Source organism: Limulus polyphemus, unplaced genomic scaffold (assembly GCF_000517525.1).
Source record: "Limulus polyphemus unplaced genomic scaffold, Limulus_polyphemus-2.1.2 Scaffold1051, whole genome shotgun sequence".
Taxonomy (NCBI): Eukaryota; Metazoa; Arthropoda; class Merostomata; order Xiphosura; family Limulidae; genus Limulus; species Limulus polyphemus.
In genome coordinates this window covers 366,822-373,952 of record NW_013666661.1, presented here as the reverse complement: position 1 = coordinate 373,952, position 7,131 = coordinate 366,822, and positions in this window count along the sequence as shown.

The window sequence follows — 7,131 nt, the reverse complement described above, 5'->3', positions numbered from 1 at the left end:
TATATAACTCTATAGGACAATATTATATAACTCTATAACACAATATTATATAACTCTATAGTACAATATTATATAACTCTATAGTACAATATTATATAACTTTAAAAGCAGTGTAGGTTTAAAGAAATTGATATTTATATTTTTATATAATTTCTAGATTTTCAACTCTTTACTTAATCACACAAATAATTGTCTGGACTCGAACAACTATTGCCGCAGTTATGCAGATTTGATGAAATTAGATATACTCTCTATTTTTTTGGCGAATTAGTAAAAAACATTCAAGGGTAATTGAATGTTAAGTATTTGTATTTGGTTTTATTGTATTTATGGCAAAGCTACTAAGGCCATCTTTCGCCATTCCTAATTTTGACCTATTTGACCAGAAGGAAGGCAGCAGTCAACAGCACCCTACCCCTCATTATCCACGCAAAAGGGTTGACTGCCACTCTTATAGCGCACCCACAGCTTAAAATGCAGTGAATATGTTGAAGTATCGCACGGATTCGAACCTGGCTCACCAGCTCCGAGATCCAGAACTTTACCACAGGGGTCAATCACCTGTGTTTCGTGAAATAGACGCACAAAAACCAAGATTACTGAAACACCCTATAGCGATATATATAGATATATTATTAAGGTACAACTAAGTTTATAGAGACGATCTTGGAGGTAACGGCAGTCACCTGCTACAAAGTTTAACTATATAGCTAACTAAATTACTATTTCATAAGTTTACATTTCAACTGCAATTTCTATCAGAATATTTACAAGCGAAATTTTAATCTATGGTAGTTAAACGTCTGGTACGATAAGCGGATGACGCCACCTGTGAACAGATATGAACACAAGTGAGGCTTCAATATTTATGGATTATAACCTAGAGGTCACATATCGCTAAAGCATGACATTACAGAGAGCTGAGTACGCCATATTAAGAACATGTTTTAAATATACAAATCAGCAAATCACATGACAAAAACAGTCGATATGAAATCGCTATGGAATTTATCAGAACTACATTTGTGCATTATTTGATAGTGCGTACGTAGTGTGATGCCACCTAAAATTGATCGTTTTTGAGAAGAGTATGTAACAGTCCTTTCTTACGCGAAATATTCTTATACTCATATCATATGTGTTCAGTTCGGGTATTCAGAATTCCCAAGAGGGGTTATCCCTTGTAATTAATGACATTCTAAAACATAGGAATGTGGATCAACCTAGGGTACCAGATACACCCAGAAAGAGACTTGCAAAAAGTCGTACCCGAGCTGTGGTAACCTAAGTGCGATATTTTGTAACAAGTGAGAATCCACTAACATAAAAATCAGTGGTAAAAATCGTCCACGTGCCCCAAGCAACAGTAAACAACATAATCAAGAAGGATCTCTCACTGAAAAAAGCGACACAAGCTGCTTCCACAATAAAGTTATTCAACTACTGCATACCTCAAGCAGCATGAGAAATAAACGGGTAATTATGTTATTCAACACTAAAACATACCGGTCAAGTTGTCACTGGATGTCTGTAAGATCGAACTGTTGAAACAGGCACTGGAAACTAGCGTCCTCGTACACTTGACGGTCATGGAAACACCTACAGGGAAGAGGAGGGGATTTAAGACATGACAAGACTTACGATGGAACCTTTTGGTTTGGAATTTACATTGCAGGCTATTGTCAGGATACTCAGTCGTCAGATAGTGCATGACCGGTCGTTACAATATGGAAAGTAACGACGTGATGAGACCACAAAACGTTAAAATCCGGGCTTCGACCCCCTGTAGACACAGAATATAGCCCAATGTGGCTTTGCTCTTCAAGAAACAACAACTCTATTTTTATTCGCTGAGTGTCAAACATAAAAATTTCGTTAAGGACTTTATTTCTATGTTTAGACATAAAAACTATATTCGCGTCTAAAAAAAAGTTATTATTAACTTCTGGATTTTCACACAAAAAAGTTTCTTGGGAAAATAATTGAACTTAACTATTGTTCAATGGGCTGAGTAATGGTCTGTTAATTCAATAAATTATTTTCAGAATTTAAAAGATTTGGTTTGTATGGTTTGTTCTGAATTTCGCGCAAAGCTACACAAGGGCTATCTGCATTAGCCGTTCCTACTTTATCAGCTAGACAAAAACACCTGCCACCAACTCTTGGGCTGCTCTTTTACCAGCGAATAGTGGGGATGTCCGTCATATTAAAACGCTTCCACGGTTGAAAGAGCGAGCATTTTCGGCGACGGTAGTTCGAACTTGCGATCAGCAAATTGCGAGTCGAGCGTCCTAACCACCAGTCCATGTCATGGCTCAGAAACATATAACTACAATGTTACACTACATTAAAATTAAAATGCTCTACGATGTCAGCAACATAACAATATTTCAGCCTTTTTCGTTTATTTCATTCTTATTCAAACCTTATAAGAGTTCTAGAAATCAAAACTGTTACACGTCTCCATAACAACCAGCTACAATCTCCATAACAACCAGCTACAAATGAGACATTACGGAATGGCCACTTTAATAAAAGGGAGGATTTTCAGAAGTTCACATTAGGGAATATGATTTGCCATTATTAAAACAAAACAAAAATTATGTAAACACGTAATAATAATAATACCTGTCTGCAAACTATTGAGATATTATATACGTTACGATAATAGTTTAGAATTGTGTAAATTACCATGTTAAAAGCGCAAATATCCAGACGAAAATTTGATTTTATAAAAATTACGCCCAAGGGAATTTGGTGTGTCTAATGCACACTTTTTAGGGGAGGAGTGCGAGGACTTTCTTAGGGGGTGCGAGGGCCACAAAAAGTTGGGAACCACTGGACTAGATGAAAGGTATCTACACTCTTGCCAACGAATAGTGGGATTGGCCGACAGTTTATAACGCCTCCCGCGGCTGAAAGGGCTGGCATGTTTGGTGGAACGGGAAATCGAACCCGCGACCCACTGAGTGCGATTCGAACGTTTCAACCATCTGGCCATGCCAGACCACCCCGGGAAGAGAGAGACAACTATATCCACTTATATAATTAATTCAGACAACGACTTCATTGATGTTATGTTTTATATCTTCTATATCCACCTACATATTTAACTCAGGGAACGACTTCATTGATGTTATGTTTTATATCTTCTCTATCCACCTACATATTCAACTCAGGGAACGACTTCATTGATGTTATGTTTTATATCTTCTATATCCACTTAGGTGGATGCAGAAGATATAAAACATAACATCCATAAAGTCGTTCTCTGAGTTAAATATATAGGTGGATACAGAAGATATAAAACATAACATCAATGATGTCGTTCCCTGAGTTAAATATGTAGGTGGATACAGAAGATATAAAACATAACATCCATGAAGTCGTTCCCTGAGTTAAATATGTAGGTGGATACAGAAGATATAAAACATAACATCAACGAAGTCGTTCCCTGAGTTAAATATGTAGGTGGATACAGAAGATATAAAACATAACATCAACGAAGTCGTTCCCTGAGTTAAATATGTAGGTGGATACAGAAGATTTAAAACATAACATCAATGAAGTCGTTCCCTGAGTTAAATATGTAGGTGGATATAGAAGACGTAAAACATAACATCCATGAAGTCGTTCCCTGAGTTAAATATGTAGGTGAATATAGAAGATCTAAAACATAACATCAATGAAGTCGTTCCCTGAGTTAAATATATATATATTTAACTCAGGGAACGACTTCATTAATGTTATGTTTTATATCCACCCACCCGTTTACTTAATTCAAGGAACAAATTCGTAGCTTGAATTTTTCAAAGCCAAAGATCTAATAATCTATCAATGAACTTTGTGGATTTCATGTTTTATAAACTATTCCCTATTTGTTGATCGAATGATTACGTGGGTTTCATGTTTTACAGTCCAGTGTCTATTAATGCATCGAAAGACTTCGTGGACTTCATGTTTTATAGCCTAGTGTCTATTAATTCATCGAAAGATGTCGTGGACTTTATGTTTTATAGCCCAGTGTCAAGTAATGCATCGGAAGACTTCGTGGACTTTATGTTAGATAGTCCAGTGTCTATTGAATGTAAAACCATTCGTTAGACCTTAAGAATTCTTGTTGGATTTGGTTTTAACAATAAGTATGAATTTCTGTAAACATCTCGGCTAGTTGTAAACCAGTTTGGTAAATATATAAAACACAACAGGGCCGTAACCAAACAGTGTGGTTGGTATAAATATGAGATATAACTTATGGAATTAGGCTACCAACGATACAGTGAGCACGTAAAGAAAGAATCTTAGCGGGAAAATGTATCCGCTGAAGTATGCATGGCCTAAAATTATTCGTGTATTTTAGATTAGGAGCAGCTGTTATGAGTTCAGGCTCTCAAAATCCAACATCTATGTAATTTCTAGTGAACAATGAATGTATTGCAAAGTCTTTATACTTTCGACAGAATGATAATACACGAGTACATAATTTAAACTATTTGCGAGTTTTGAGTTAGGCCTACAGGAGATTGAAAGCGACACCTCATGGTGCTAAAATAGTATTAAACCGTTTATATATATATTTGCAATAATTATCAACTTCGTGTGTATGTAAGATTTGAGAAGTATTGAAAACTATAATATCTGAACCTTTCTAAGACTTTAGTGTCATACAAAAGCCCCCCAGTGACACAGTCTGCGGACTTACAACGCTAGAAACCGGGTTTCGATACCCGTGATGGACAGAGCACAGATAGCCCATTGTGTAGCTTTGTGCTTAATTTCAAACAAACAAACAAACAAAATCATACGTAGACATAAGAATAAGAGAAATGGCAGGAATGATTATAATTTGAAGATCCCTTAAAGTGCGCTTTATTTGAATTTTTTTTAGTGTTTCCTGCACTCCCCCCCCCCCGTTACTGTTTCAGCTTTATAAAATTAGAGTTGTGTTCCATTTCTTTTATGGTGACAACATCTGTTCTAGGCAGGGGTAGAAAACTGTAGAAACTTCTAGAATTGGTTGCATACACCACTCTAGAGTGTCAGGCAGAACAGATGTTCCGACAGTCATAACTTCCAAGCTTTAATACCGTATATGATATGCCATTTTTCATTCCAGCTCTAGGGAACTTGGTTTGCCAGCGTATAGTGCACATTTTAGGCTTAAACTCAGTCAATTTCATCGCTCAATTTCAAGTATACTATGTGACAGTGAAACCCATACGACAAGGTTTACACGTGTACACAAACCCCCTGATGACAGCTTTCCCACAATAGCGTAATGAAGCATTATAATTCATTTACGTTCAGTTCACTATTAGAACAAGTACATTAAAGACAAAGAGGTTACGTTTTGTGTGTAGTTTTTCAACAAGGAACGCTGTTATCATAGTAAACTGATAGTCGTTCATGATTTTTTTTGATGTTTGAAAAATTTTAATTTGATATAAAAATGTATTTAATAAAATATAAAACTGGGTATGTTTGTTGATAACTAAATTTGTTTTATATTTACTTGCGTTGCCATAAAGCAAAAACAGGTGGCTATGATTAGTGTCTGGATTACGATTAAAATATATATATTCGTTTTCAGCGCGTTCACGGCAACACATGTGCACAGTTCCGAAAATGGCGTCAAGTTTTGGTCGTAAAAAGATACATATAAATGAATATTAAATTGTTATTTGAGCGTTTGGATACAATAGACAATTATAGAATTAAAATGCAATCTCTCGAACACAACCAAACCGGGAAAAGTAAGATCACCATAACAACACCTGAATATTTTACTGACTGAAACAAAGTATTGATAGTAGCAAAGTACATGAACTGTTCGGCTGTTTGACGAGCAGAACGTGTACGTGGCGATCGTATATGATCTTGAAATAATTTTATTTTAGGTTTTTGTAATATCATTCACTGTATACAAACTCTACGCTATCAGCACCACCAGAAAGTGTTATTTGGTAGTATATACTTAATCGCCCCCATCCTCCCCTCTCTAAAAAGTATACATTATGTCAGTTTTGGTTTCATGTTTTATAGATAACATTCGTAGTGCTCATAGAGTCATTCAACGGTGACATTCTTTTAAGAAGCTTTTACTGTGGGTACGTTTGATACGTTAACTCCTTACTGTGGGTACGTTTGATACTTTAACTCCTTACTATGGGTAAGATTGATACTTTAACTCCTTACTGTGGGTACGTTTGATACTTTAACCCCTTACTCCCACAGTAAGGAGTTAAAGTATCAATCTTACCAATAGTAAGGAGTTAAAGTATCAAACTTACCCACAGTAAGGAGTTAAAGTATCAATCTTACCCATAAGATTGATACTTTAACTCCTTACTGTGGGTACGTTTGATACTTCAACTTCTTACTGTGGGTAAGTTTGATACTTTAACTCCTTTGATAACTTTCTCTCTCCATCTCATACACATGTACGCCCCATATTTCTTCTGTTTCCACGGCCCGAGATGATAGCGCTAGCTGCCCTTTTCCTGTCTAATGGAAAAGGATTATCAATGAGTGGGCAATGCCGACAAGATTTGCAGTTTTCTGGAACCGTATAGCGAGTGGGGCCACGGATATGAATCGAAAAGCCACCATGTCTCCAAAACCCGGAAAGATTTGATTGTATCGCTTCTTCCACTTCTAAAGAAGTCTTAATCAAATATTTTTAATTACAACTTGTTTCTTACAAAGAGAATATATTGCTAAGAATGAAAATTCCCAATAAGTTCCCCTGGACTCGCTTCAGAGGTTCCTGAACAACCAAATTCTATTAAGCTTTTAATATTACCCGTGCACTGATAATAATGTGTAAACTTAGCATCATGGATAAGTATGATCGATAGGAAGTGTGCGCCAATTCTGAGAGTCAACCAACTCGTCTGTTTATCTTGCTTTTTGCGTTACCTGCACGCATTGTAGATAATTAAAAACAACAATGACTTTAAAATATAAATAACAGCCATTTGCTATTCAATATATTTTCTGATTTCACCACACCCCAGTTCAAAGTTATCCAATTTCTTATCCGCAACCACCTTCTTTCTCTTCCTCAACCACCTTCTTTCTCTTCCTCAACCACCTTCTTTCTCTTCCAACCACCTTCTTTCTCTTTCTCAA